This window comes from Rutidosis leptorrhynchoides, chromosome 2 (assembly GCF_046630445.1).
Source record: "Rutidosis leptorrhynchoides isolate AG116_Rl617_1_P2 chromosome 2, CSIRO_AGI_Rlap_v1, whole genome shotgun sequence".
In the NCBI taxonomy this organism is placed as follows: domain Eukaryota; kingdom Viridiplantae; phylum Streptophyta; class Magnoliopsida; order Asterales; family Asteraceae; genus Rutidosis; species Rutidosis leptorrhynchoides.
This window is the reverse complement of record NC_092334.1, coordinates 20022703-20038406: the sequence shown is the minus strand read 5'-3', so window position 1 is coordinate 20038406 and position 15704 is coordinate 20022703.

Below are 15704 nucleotides of genomic sequence, written 5' to 3'. Positions count from 1 at the left end.
ACTAGAAAATATTAAGATTGAAGTAGTCTTCATATTTCTTTTTCTCGTCCTCAACCTTCTTCATAAACTTTTCAAGTTTCTCGTTCTTCTCCTTTTGTTCCTCATAAAGATACTCGAGGTTATCATAAAGATTGGAAACATCATTGTTGATCACATGGTACATGTAGTCCCTCATAGAAAGTTGATTATTCATGTGGTCTTCCTCCATCTTCAATCTAAGGTCAACATCTTCTCTCAAATAGGAAAGAGATTGTTTTCCCCAGCGGGTATTGCGTTCTTCATCGTCCTTCACTTTCATCACCTTCTCCATCACTTTTTCTGTGTTATACTTTACAAGTTCTTCTAGCCTTTCGGTTTGAGTTTCGAAGGATTCTATGATGATCTCTTTCAAGATTTTGTTTTCTTTCTCTAGGTTATTTAGACGCGCCTCTATCTGAGCGATGTTTTCATGAAATGGTGAGCTAGCCCTTTTTGATGGACCGGCTTCATCAGCAGTAGCGGTTTTGGTTTGCTTTCTCTTTAGAGATAAGTTTTTAGACAATTCCTCAATAGGCTCTTTTTCGGGCTCGTAGCCTGAGTAGTCACCATTGTAGTTAGGAAGGCTTTGAATAGCTTCTCATTCAGAAGTACTCGTTGGTTTATATACCGGTGAGTGATTAGAGCCAGAGTCAGCAGAATCAATAGGTGTCGCATTTGAATGTGGTGGCATAATTGGAGAATAGATAGAGTTCTCATATTAGCTCGGCATTCTAAGAAATATTAAAGAATTTAATAAGCATAGTTTCTAAGGCATAGTGTAGCATTTAATAGTTAAAGGTAACAATTAAAGGCACTATGGTCAAGGAAAGTTGTAGTCCTACATTGCTAAGGTACCTAATTGTATAAGGCACACATAAAATGCAATCCTGGTTCTCTACAACAACTCTGCTCTGATACCAATCTGTGACGTCCTCCAAATAGGGCATGGAAGAATAACGTCACTAAATATATCGAATCACAGTTGTATAAACAAGAATGACTTCTATATGAGACGTTTTGTTGAGTTTTGCAGCGATGTGTAATGAAGACTCCAAGCAATGCAAGCAATCATCATCAAAGCAGTAGATATACAGTGGAAGCAATATTTAAGTACCTAAGAATAAACATGCTTAAAAAGGTCAACACGAGGTTGGGTGAGTTCATAGGTTTGTCATAAATAATGATTTCAGTAATAGTGTTAGACCACAAGATTTATTTTCATAAGTAGATCACTCAGATCCAGTCAAGTTGATCTCCCGCAGGATCAAAAAGTTATGCCAGTGCGTGATATTTAGACTAAACGTTGTTTGCCCCGTGACAAGTTGTTCTGTCCTTGTCATTTAATTTCATTATCAAGTAATATAAAGATTTAGTCAAATGTATCGGGGACGTTACTCCCGATAGGCCTATCCCCAATAATTAAGAATGCCGCAGCAATTAAAAATATCACAGTAGGGACTTAATCGGACATAGCCGGGTATAGCATAGTTTAATAGTTGGTACTGATATTTAGACTAGACTTTCAAGTTTGCCCCGTGACAAGTTATCGTCTATACTTGTCGGTTGGGGACTTGCTGGTCATAGCCCAACATATCACAGTTTAATAGTTGATACGTGTAAAACAGTTATAAAAGTTGCGCATGTATTCTCAGCCCAAAAATATATAAAAAGGGAGCAGATAAACTCACGATACTGTATGATAGTTTGCAGTATATATGTGTATGACGGCACTGAACAAGTACAGAGTTGATTTGACCTCGAATTCACGAACCTATATCAAGTATATATATATCAACACATATACTCGTAATCGAACAAGTTATATATATATATATATATATATATATATATATATATATATATATATATATATATATATATATATATATATATATATATATGTATAAATTCATTAGTTATATCCTTTTTATTTTAATAATATATATGTTTCATATATATCTAAAAATATTAATTTTTGTTGTGTTATATGTATTAAATATATTTCCTTATATATATACCATTTGTTTGTTAAAATAGTAATTATAATAATACTAAAATAATATTTGTAATGATAATAATAATAATACTCAATAATGATAATAATGTTTATGATTTCATTAATGGTAATAATAATGATATTAATACTTATAACAACAACAATAATAATAATAATAATAATAATAATAATAATAATAATAATAATAATAATAATAATAATAATAATAATGATAGTAGTTTTAATAAAAATGAAAAGTTTAATAATAACAATATTCAAAATTTAAATTTTTGGTAACAATACTTAATAATGATAATCATATTAATAATAATAATAATGATAACATTAATAATAATACTTATATAAAATGATACTAGTACTAATAATAATGATAATAATAATAATTTGTATTATTTTCAAAATAATAATAATAGTAATAATAATTCTAATCATAATAATGATAATAATATTTAAAATGATAATAATAATAATGATAATGATAGTTAATAATAATACTAATAATCCTAATGATATTAATAATAATACCTTTAATGATGTTGGTAGTAATAATAATAATAATAATAATAATAATAATAATAATAATAATAATAATAATAATAATAATAATAATAATAATAATAATAATAATAATAATAATAATAATAATAATAATAATAATAATAATAATAATAATAATAATAATAATAATAATAATAAATGAGAAACTACCTTAATGATCTTTTCTAAAAAAAATTGCCAGGGATGAGACTCGAACCCGTGACCTATTGCTCACCCACAAACACTCTAAATCATGGCAGCATTTCTATTTATCTGTTTATATCTCTCCCCGAATATATATAACCCGTCCTTTCTGTTATCCCCTTCTTCTTCTAAATTTCCATCGATTAAACCCAATTAATCATAACAGCAAATTATAGAATTGATTTAGGATTGGTAATTGGAAGTAAAACGATTGGTTTATAGTTGATCCTAGTTGATAGAAAAATAAAATAAAAAGAAAAATAGCTACTGTGGCATCGTGATGAACTCAATAATCAAAATCAAATTTTTGGACGTTTTAGATCACGAACCCTAAATGAAATATGCTCTAAATCCTTCCTGGAAACTTTATCAATCCTCAATTTAACTTAAAACTTCAAAATAAACTCGAATTTCTCCATGAACGAATTGTTTGACTTTTGTTTTACAACTTTTACTTCGAAAATTTGAATTCGATATGAAAAATTGGGATTTGAAACTTTGAAGGTAGTTTACTTAGAGGATTCCTAACAAAACTGCAATATTACTTTTTGATTTTAATTTCGAATTCGAGCTTTTGATTAAAAGTAATATAACAGAGGTATCGAAAGAAGAAGAAAAAAAATATAAATTTCTGTTATGGATGAGTTTGTATTGTGTTGATAATGGAAACCAAATGGTCTTATATATATAAAAAAAAATTGTGTGATCGATTGATTCATGAATTGTGGATGTCGACTGTATTTTCGATCAAGAACAAACAGAAATAAAAAAAAAGACAGCAGCATACCTAATTGCTTTATATTAAATATATAAAAATCAGAAAATGCAGATCATAATTAAAAATAAAAATACAGAAAATGATCTTACCTAATTTAGGTATTTGTTGTCCTTTTTCATTTTATTATTTAAATGAATACATTAATAGTAATAATACTAATAAATTAATAATAATTATATAATAATAATAATAATTATATTAATAATAATAATAATTGTAATAATAATAATAATAATAATAATAATAATAATAATAATAATAATAATAATTATAATAATAATAATAATAATAATAATAATAATAATAATAATAATAATAATAATAATATAAGAATACTAATATAAATAATAAGAACAATGATATTTATTAGTAATTAAATAATATTTTTATAATAATATTTATTTTAATAATGATAATGAATAAATAATAGTAATCAAAATTTTATTATAAATTATAATAAATAATGATAACAATAATACTAGTAATAATAATAAAAGTAATAACATAACAACAATATTTTCTTGTATAAAGTTTTATATTTTTAGTTATAACAATTGAGTCGTATCATATTTCAAGTTTATATATATATATATATATATATATATATATATATATATATATATATATATATATATATATATATATATATATATATAAAGATTAAGTTTAAATTTGATTGAAATTTTCCGGGTTGTCACATTTGCCTTCCCCGGGTGGTAACGAATCTCAAAGTCGTAATCATTCAATATGTGTTGTTTCTGATTAAATTTGTGTTGAAGACTTTTGTAGTCGGTATATATAATACTTTTGACCCTATATAAGTAGTGCCTCCAAGTCTTTAATGCCAAAACAACCGCGCCTAATTCCAAATCATGCATCGTATAATTCTGCTCGTGAATCTTCAATTGTCTAGTCGCATAAGCAATTACTTTCGTTCGTTGCATTAATACACAACCGAGACCTTGCTTTGAGGCGTCACAATATATCACAAAATCATCATTCCCTTCAGGTAATGACAATATAGGTGTCGTAGTTAACTTTTTCTTCAATAACTGAAACGCTTTCTCTTGTTCATCCTTCCATTCAAATTTCTTCCCTTTATGCGTTAATGCAGTCAAGGGTTTTGCTATTCTAGAAAAGTCTTGGATGAACCTTCTGTAGTAACCAGCTAGTCCTAAAAACTGGCGTATGTGTTTCGGAGTTTTCGGGGTTTTCCACTTTTTAACGGTTTCAATCTTTGCTGGATCCACCTGAATACCTTCTTTGTTCACTATGTGACTGAGGAATTGAACTTCTTCCATCCAAAATGCACACTTTGAAAACTTAGCGTACAGTTTTTCTTTTCTCAGCAACTCTAGCACTTTTCTCAAATGTTCTTCGTGCTCTTAATCATTCTTCAAGTAAATAAGTATGTCATCGATGAAAACAATGACAAACTTGTCAAGATATGGCCCACACACTCGGTTCATGAGGTCCATGAACACAGCTGGTGCGTTAGTCAATCCAAACGGCATAACCATAAACTCGTAATGACCGTAACGCGTCCTAAAAGCAGTCTTTGGAATATCATCCTCCTTCACCCGCATTTGATGATATCCAGAACGTAAATCGATCTTCGAATAAATAGACGAGCCTTGTAGTTGATCAAATAAGTCGTCGATTCCCGGTAGTGGGTAACGGTTCTTGATGGTAAGTTTATTCAACTCTCGGTAGTCGATACACAACCTGAATGTACCATCTTTCTTCTTGACAAACAAAACAGGAGCTCCCCATGGTGATGTGCTTGGTCGAATGAAACCACGCTCTAAAAGTTCCTGTAACTGACTTTGTAATTCTTTCATTTCGCTGGGTGCGAGTCTGTATGGAGCACGAGCTATTGGTGCAGCTCCTGGTACAAGGTCTATTTGAAATTCAACGGATCGATGTGGGGGTAATCCCGGTAATTCTTTCAGAAATACATCGGGAAATTCTTTTGCGACGGGAACATTACTGATGTTCTTTTCTTCCGGTTTAACTTCCTCGATGTGTGCTAGAATGACGTAACAACCTTTTCTTATTAGTTTTTGCGCCTTCAAACTACTAATAAGATTTAATTTTGCGTTGTTCTTTTCTCCGTACACCATTAAAGGTTTTCCTTTTTCACGCATAATGTGAATCGCATTTTTGTAACAAACGACCTCTGCTCTCACCTTTTTCAACCAGTCCATGCCAATTATTATATCAAAACTCCCTAACTCGACTGGTATTAAATCAATTTTAAACGTTTCATCCCCCAGTTTAATTTCTCTCTCCCGACATATATTATCTGCTGAAATTAATTTACCGTTTGCTAATTCGAGTAAAAATTTACTATCCAAAGGCGTCAATGGGCAACTTAATTTAGCACAAAATTCTCTACTCATATAGCTTCTATCCGCACCCGAATCAAATAAAACATAAGCAGATTTATCGTCAATAAGAAACGTACCCGTAACAAGCTCCGGGTCTTCCTGTGCTTCTGCTGCATTAATATTGAAAACTCTTCCACGGCCCTGCCCATTAGTATTCCCCTGATTCGGGCAATTTCTAATAATGTGGCCCGGTTTTCCACATTTATAATAAACAGCGTTGGTATTACTTGCTCCGACACTATTCGTTTCGGCATTACTTGTTCCGACATTATTTGTTACTTTAGTTCTATTAAAATTTGGTCCGTAGACCTCACACTTTGTCGCGCTATGACCATTTCTTTTACACCAGTTGCAAAATGTCGTGAAAAATCCCTGATGATTTTCTTCACACCTATGACATGGCTATTTTTGGTTTTTGTTGCTGTTGTTGTTATTGAGGTTGTTGTTGGGATTGTTATTGTTGTTGAAACGGTTGTTGTAGTTGTTGTTGTTGTTGGGATGTTTGTTGTAGTTATTGTTAGGATTGTGGTTATTGTTGCGATTGTTGTTGCGGTTGTTGGGATAGTTATTGCGATTGTGGTTGTAATTGTTGTTGTTGTTGTACTGGTGACTCTTGTCACTGTTTTCCTCCCACTTCCTCTTGAGTTATTTCGTGTTGGCTTCTTCGGCCGCCTGCTCTTTAATTCTTCCCTCAATCTGATTTATGAGTTTATGAGCCATTCGACTTGCCTTCTGTATAGAAGAGGGCTCATGTGAACTCACATCTTCTTGAATCCTTACTGGTAACCCTTTTACAAACGCGTCGATCTTCTCTTCTTCATCTTCGAATGCTCCCGGACACAATAGGCACAACTCTTTGAATCTTCGTTCATATGTGGTAACATCGAACCCTTGTGTTCGTAACTCTCTAAGTTCTGCCTTGAGTTTATTGACTTCATTTCTAGGACGGTACTGCTCGTCCATCAATTGCTTGAATTCCGACCACGGTAGTGCGTAAGCAGCATTTTGTCCTACCTGTTCAAGATAGGTGTTCCACCACGTTAACGCAGTACCTTTGAAGGTATGCGTAGCATACTTAACTTTGTCTTCTTTAGTACACTTACTTATGGTAAACACCGATTCAACTTTCTCGGTCCACCGTTTCAATCCAATTGGTCCTTCGGTTCCATCAAATTCCAAAGGTTTGCAGGCAGTGAATTCCTTGTAGGAGCATCCTACACGATTTCTTACGCCGTTAGCTGCATTGCTAGATTCAGAGTTATTGTTGGTATGTAGCGCAGCCTGTACTGCGGCTATGTTTGCAGCAAGAAAGGTACAATATTCCTCTTCGTTCATATTCATGGTGTGTCGAGTAGTCGGTGCCATTTCCTTCAAAATAGCCAACTGAATCGAGTTAATCATACAGAATATTAAGAGTAGTCAATAGTATTTCGTAGCATAATATGAACTCATTTATAAAAGCTTTTTCTTCATATTAGCGTTTTATAAGTTTAAATTCGGGTACTACCTACCCGTTAAGTTCATACTTAGTAGCTAATATACAATTCAACTACTACAATTCCATATGAAAAACTGATTATAATAATATATCACATACAAATATTCTTCAAACTTACAACGTCGCTATATTACATATAACATGAAATATAGTACACTGATACAGGACAGTTTTGAAGATAAATCTAGTTAATACGCAAGTTGTTCAGCAAAGGAAATAAAGACACGTAATTCATAAGTCCAGAAATAAGTCATGCATTCTGGTTTTACTAAGACGACTTCCCATCCTTGGTCTTGTGGAAAATAACCGTTATGACCATTGGCTAGGCAGCATGTTGTAATGTCGTCAAAAGGACGAGGGTTTCGTAATGTTCAACAGCCCCGTAATAATCTAAAAACCTTGTTTCTCACCCCAACTACTGAATCCGTCACTTGTAGGAAGGTTTTATTTAAAAGTTGCAATCCGATGTTCTTTTTCTCACTTTGGTAAGAAGCGAACATCACTAACCAGTAAGCATAACATGCTTCTTTATGTTGCATGTTAGAAGCTCTTTCTAATTCATGAAATCCTATGTTAGGATATGTTGAGTCAAAATAGGTTCTTAACCCGTAGCGTAAAATTGTATTTGGGTTCCCCGCATTTAACGCTTTAAAGAAAACACGGCGTAACTTACGGTCTCCCCAATGTGATATACCCCACCTATCAAAGGAAAGCCTTTTATAAACTAAGCTATTTCTGGAAAGTCTTTCAAATGTTTGACAAGTTAATTTTTTCCATAATTAATTGTGCTGATGAATTCTGACCGACTCTAGACAAGATTTCCTCAATCATATCCTCTGGTAGATTTTCTAAAATATTCGGTTGTCTACCCTTAACGTCCATTTTGTTTTTATACTGTAAAATAGACAAGGATTAGATTCGTAAAAGATAATTAACAAACAATACAAGCAATTTTTACATAGAACATAAAAGTACAAGCACACTACAATACATATAATATACAACATGATTACAACCCTCTAATCCGAATCACTGGTTTCTTCTTCTTCGGACTTGGTTTGTTTTCCTAATTTTCTAGGAATATATGGTGTTCCTCTAATACGAGCCATCATTTTCCACAATGGTTTAGAAAAACCTGGTGGTTTAGCGGTTCCCGGGTCATTGTTACATTTTAGGAAATACGGATGTTGTCGATATATATAAAGTTCATCGGGGTTGGAATCGGGTTTCTCTATTTTTATACCTTTTCCCTTATTATTTTCTTTCGCTTTATTAAATTGGGTCGAGGTAATTTCTATAACATCATCGGAATCCTCATCGGGATCCGATTCATCGGAAAATTGGTAATCTTTCCAATATTTTGCTTCCTCGGCGGAAACACCATTGACCATTATTAACTTTGGTCCGTTGGTTGAGGATTTTCTTTTATTTAATCAATTTACTATAGGTATCAATATTTCTTCCTCCGGAACCTCTTCTTCTTCTGATTCCTCCTCTTCCGATTCCTCCTCTTCTGGTTCCTCTTCTTCCAGTTCCTCCTCTTCCGGTTCCTCCTCTTCCGGTTCCTCTTCGGAAATTTGTGAATCTTTCCAAAATATATTCGACTCTTCATTATTATTAGATGAATCAATGGGATTTGTACTAGAGATAGACATCTATCACACAATATCAAACACGTTAAGAGATTAATATATCACATAATATTTACATGTTAATAATATATAGTTTCCAACAAAAAAAATGTTAAGCAATCGTTTTTGAATAAAAACACGGTCGAAGTCCAGACTCGCTAATGCATCCTAACAAACTCGGTAAAACACACTAATGCAATTTTCTGGTTCTCTAAGACCAATGCTCGGATACCAACTGAAATGTCCCGTTTATATTGATTATAAACGTTCCATATTAATTGATTTCGTTGCGAGGTTTTGACCTCTATATGAGACGTTTTTCAAAGACTGCATTCATTTTTAAAACAACCATAACCTTTATTTTATCTATAAAGGTTTAAAAAGCATTACGTAGATTATCAAATAATGATAATCTAAAATATACCGTTTACACACGACCATTACATAATGGTTTACAATAAGAATATATTACATCAAAAATAAGTTTCTTGAATGCAGTTTTTACATAATATCATACAAGCATGGACTCCAAATCTTGTCCTTATATTAGTATGCAACAGCGGAAGCTCTTAATAATCACCTGAGAATAAACATGCTTAAAACGTCAACAAAAATATTGGTGAGTTATAGGTTTAACCTATATATTATCAAATCATAATAATAGACCACAAGATTTCATATTTTAATATACACCCCATACATAGAGATAAAATTCATTCATATGGTGAACACCTGATAACCGACATTAACAAGATGCATATAAGAATATCCCCTATCATTTCGGGAAATCCTTCGGACATGATAAAAACGAATTCGAAGTACTAAAGCTTCCGGTACTTTGGATGGGGTTCGTTAGGCCCAATAGATCTATCTTTAGGATTCGCGTCAATTAGTAGATCGGTTTACTAATTCTTAGGTTACCAAGCAAAAGGGGCATATTCGGCTTCGATCATTCACCCATATAATGTAGTTTCAATTACTTGTGTCTATTTTGAAAAGCATTTATAAAACTGCATGTATTCTCATCCCAAAATATTAGATTTTAAAAGTGGGACTATAACTCACTTTCACAGATTTTTACTTCGTCGGGAAGTAAGACTTGGCCACTGGTCGATTCACGAACCTATAACAAATATGTACATATATATCAAAGTATGTTCAAAATATATTTACAACATTTTTAATACGTTTTAATGTTTTAAGTTTATTAAGTCAACTGTCCTCGTTAGTAACCTACAACTAGTTGTCCATAGTTAAATGTACACAAATAAATTGATATATATTATCTTGAATCAATCCACGACCCAGTATATACACGTCTCAGGCTAGATCACAACTCAAAGTATATATATTTTTGGAATCAACCTCAACTCTGTATAGCTAACTCCAACATTACTGCATATAGAGTGTGTATGGTTATTCCAAATAATATATATACATGGGTCGATATGATATGTCAAAACATTTGTATACATGTCTATGGTATCCCAAGATTACATAATATATTAGAATACATGTATAATACAATATAAGTTAGCTAGGATATGATTAATATAAATTTGTTACCAATTTTCACGTAGCTACAACAAGCAAAAATATCCAATCTTGTTTTACCCATAACTTCTTCGTTTTAAATCCGTTTTGAGTGTTTCAAGTTGCTATGGTTTCATATTGAACTTAATTTTATGAATCTAAACATAAAAAGTATAAGTTTATAGTCGGAAATACAGGTTACAAGTCGTTTTTGTAAAGGTAGTCATTTAAGTCGAAAGAACGACGTCTAGATGACCATTTTGGAAAACATACTTCCACTTTGAGTTTAACCATGATTTTTGGATATAGTTTCATGTTCATAAGAAAACTCATTTTCCCATAAGAACAACTTTTAAATCAAAGTTTATCATAGTTTTTAATTAACTAACCCAAAACAGCCCGCGGTGTTACTACGACGGCGTATATCCGGTTTTACGGTGTTTTTCTTGTTTTCCAGTTTTAAATTATTAAGTTAGCATATCATATAGATATAGAACATGTGTTTAGTTGATTTTAAAAGTCAAGTTAGAAGGATTAACTTTTGTTTGCGAACAAGTTTAGAATTAACTAAACTATGTTCTAGTGATTTCAAGTTTAAACCTTCGAATAAGGTAGTTTTATATATATGAATTGAATGATGTTATGAACATTATTACTACCTCAAGTTTTGTGGATAAACCTACTGGAAATGAAAAAAATAGATCTAGCTTTAAAGGATCCTTAGATGTCTTGAAAGTTCTTGAAGCAGAATCATGACACGAAAATAAGTTCAAGTAAGATTTCCACTCGAAATAAGATTGTTATAGTTATAGAAATTGAATAAAAGTTTGAATATGAGTATTACCTTGTATTAGAAAGATATATTACTATAAATAAGAAAGATTTCTTGAGGTTGGATGATCACTTTACAATATTGGAAGTAAGCTAGCAAACTTGGAAGTATTCTTGATTTTATGAAACTACAACTTATAGAATTTATGAAGAACACTTAGAACTTGAAGATAGAACTTGAGAGAGATCAATTAGATGAAGTAAATTGAAGAATGAAAGTGTTTGTAGGTGTTTTTAGTCGTTGGTATATGGATTAGATATAAAGGATGTGTAATTTTGTTTACATGTAAATAAGTCATGAATGATTACTAATATTTTTGTAATTTTATGAGATATTTCATGCTAGTTGCCAAATGATGGTTCCCACATATGTTAGGTGACTCACATGGGCTGCTAAGAGCTGATCATTGGAGTGTATATACCAATAGTACATACATCTAAAAGCTGTGTATTGTACGAGTACGAATACGGGTGCATACGAGTAGAATTGTTGATGAAACTGAACGAGGATGTAATTATAAGCATTTTTGTTAAGTAGAAGTATTTTGATAAGTGTCTTGAAGTCTTTCAAAATTGTATGAATACATATTAAAACACTACATGTATATGCATTTTAACTGAGTCGTTAAGTCATCGTTAGTCGTTACATGTAAATGTTGTTTTGAAACCTTTAGGTTAACGATCTTGTTAAATGTTGTTAACCCATTGTTTATTATATCTAAAGAGATATTAAATTATTACATTATCATGATATTATGATATATTAATATATCTTAGTATGATATATATACAGTTAAATGTTGTTACAACGATAATCGTTACATATATGTCTCGTTTCGAAATCATTAAGTTAGTAGTCTTGTTTTTACATATGTAGTTCATTGTTAAAACACTTAATGACATGTTTACTTATCATTTATCATGATTAAACATAGTGTAACAATATCTTAATATGATTCATATGTATTTAGTAAGACGTTGTTATAACGATAATCGTTATATATATCGTTTCGAGTTTCTTAATTCAATAAACTCAATTTTATGTATATAACTTATTGTTAAAATACCTAATGAGATACTCACTTATCATAATATCATGTTAACTATATATATAATCATATATATGTCATCATATAGTTTTTACAAGTTTTAACGTTCGTGAATCACCGGTCAACTTGGGTGGTCAATTGTCTATATGAAACCTATTTCAATTAATCAAGTCTTAACAAGTTTGATTGATTAACATGTTGGAAACACTTAATCATGTAAATATCAATTTCACTTAATATATATAAACATGAAAAAGTTCGGGTCACTACAAATGCGAGAGTCGAAGGACATGAAAAGGTAAAATCTCTGGATCTATGGATAATGGATCAAATAAAACAGGGTTGTCACACTGATATACTGGGGTTAATTGGGAACTATTTGCTGGGTATCGCTACGGATGCATGAAGAGATAAATCACTTCTAGGGGGCCACTACATTACGCGGATTGCTCGTAACCTTAATATTGATCTTAATCACCTTATAGAATGTGACCATGCAATGAAACCCCTGAAAAAGGTTTCTTATGTTAACGCCGAGATTTTGATGTACGATGGAAATAGGCGTTTGGTACCTTTTGTGGCAGGTGGCGCGAGTGGTGGTGGAGCGAATGTACAACAAGAACAACAAGAGGAAGAGGAAGCAGAAATGGAAGCCCAGACAAATGTTCAAGATCAAGGTCCTTGGTATCCGTCTCAATCTGGTTGGGATGATTTGGTAAATAGTGTCAATAGTATGAGGTTGGGTCAGCAAGAAATGGAGCAACGCCAGATTGCTCAAGAACATAATCAGGGATGGAACATTTATGGTATTGATTAGAATAACCATAACACCGAGTTATATTATTCCAACCCCGATCAGTACTATGGAACAACACGTCTGACACCCCAATACTACACTGATCCGCAAAACCCACCTCCGCCTTACCCAATTTATAATACTAATGATGCAATGCAGGATGCCAGGAACCGATTTGAGCATGAATACCCTCAAGGACGCCGAAGCAGAGATGGCTCAGAAAATTACTTTTGGCCTTATGATAACTGAAGGCCTGCGAGCCTATGATCATCTTGTTACATTTTCAAACTATCTAGTTATTTGTTATGGTGTGTATTAAAACAATATTGGTTTGTATTTTTAAACTAATTGTGTGGTTTGATAATGGATGTGATTGTAAAAACACAGTTATTTTTATTATTATTTGTGTGGTTTGTTAATTTGTGCAGCGTGGTTGAACTTCAAAGACTGGCATTAAGTTCAGCAACATTTGATATTATGATGTATGTATGTTGATAATCGAGGAATGGGCAATGCTCTTATGCTGACAGTAAGTTCAGCGGCATTCGTCTACATGTTCCACGATTTACATGTTAAAAATTTGAAAATTTCTACAATCACCCTATCACTTTGCCCTCTAAATTTAATCATTTTTCTGATTTCATGCAATGAGGGCCTTGCATGATCTCAAGTGTGGGGTGGGAGATAGAAATTTATCGGGAATTCGTTTTACAAAAATTAAGGCGTTTATGATCAAAATTTTAAAATTTTAAGGTAGCCTTAGAAACGAAAATTGTCCAAAAACCATTTTACATACATTGTGTTTTAAAACTAGCAAAGAAATGTTGAGTTATGTTTTAAATTATTAATAGTCTTTGAAGTTGTACTATCATTCAATTATTTGAATGAAAATCCTACTAGTTTAGTAAAGCTAACTTGTAGGTCACTTGTACCAAAACAAGTGTAAACCGTGAGAGAGCGGTGATTGCATAGTGTGGTCGGAAACCAGACCTCGCGCCAGATCGAAAACTAAAACAGGACGATCCTCATTGTTTCTCCTAACAAGGACAATGTTTTGTCCGACCACTTTATTATTACCCATAGGATATATCCATTCCATTCTCAAGGAAGTAAAGTCTTCCGAACGACACACTTGCTGATTTGTTTCAGAAGTTGTAGTCCAGACCAGTTGTAGGGTGACGGAAAATCTTGAAAAGTCATTGCTAAAATCGACTGGAAATCTACCAGGCCTCAACGTCAAACAGGGAAACTGGTAGTCAAAGCTTATCTCAATGAGGGAGATTTGCTAGCCAAATGGGAAGCGCACCATGATACACAAAATGTCAGGGATTGATCAGATTCCCAGTGGATAACCTCCGGAAAGGTAAGATATCAGCTTTTAAGCCTGATGAGCCTCAATCTTTATGGTTGACCTAACAGATTAGATGATTACCTCATGATTATCAATGATATCCGGACGTAATGTGTATCCTCCTAAGCACATTATTTTCTTACCAACATCTAGCGATGTTAGGTACTGTGGGAGAGATTGGCTTAACCAATAGCGGGAAACCCGCACTCATTTTCCAAAATTCAGAAAATCCGTCAAAAATCGAAAAACATGCCTAGTGTAAAAACTAGCATTATATTTTCAAAAACATAAAACGTTTTCATAAGGTCCTGATTTCCGTAGGATCAAATTTTTCGGATACTTGGCTCTAAACTCCAAAAAATATGTGCATGTGTTCTCATTGTGTATATAGCGTGAGTGTGATTACAATAAAGGTGTGTTATACTTAAAGCTTGTGTTTCATATAGCGTGAGTTTGTGTTTCAACTAAACGTGTGTGTTTCATGTGTTTCGCGTGACTTGTGTGATGTGTGTACTCTATATTGTGTAAGTATGTTTGATAGTTTTCTGCTTTATAAGAATGAATTGCTTGAGGACAATCATGGTTTAAGTGTGGGGTATTTTGATATAGCTCAAATACATCATATATATATCTCGCAATATCGTGTGAAATACTCTTGAATCAAGGATAGTTAAGGAGGTTTCTACAAGTAATACACAAAGGTATGAAAAGTGTATCGGAAAGTGGTTTATAAAAAGTTTTGGTGAATTATGACCATTCTATAAGTTGTGATTTCATCATAGTTGATCCCGATACAAGTTATGGTCAAATTAGCGCTCTAAAATGGTAAAACAAGGCTTCAGAGATGTTGGACGCCGTCCAAAATGATTGGGACTCCGTCCAAATGAAAGGAGATTATGAAAAAATGAGACAGTACAATTCAGCACAACTGGACGCCGTCCAAAAATCTGGACGCCGTCCAGAAATCTGGACGCCGTCCAGCCCTTCACAACTGGATGCCGTCCAGAAATCTGGACGCCGTCCAGAAGTAGGTTTCAGCCTACTATTGCTTTTTGACCAACTTTTACTACT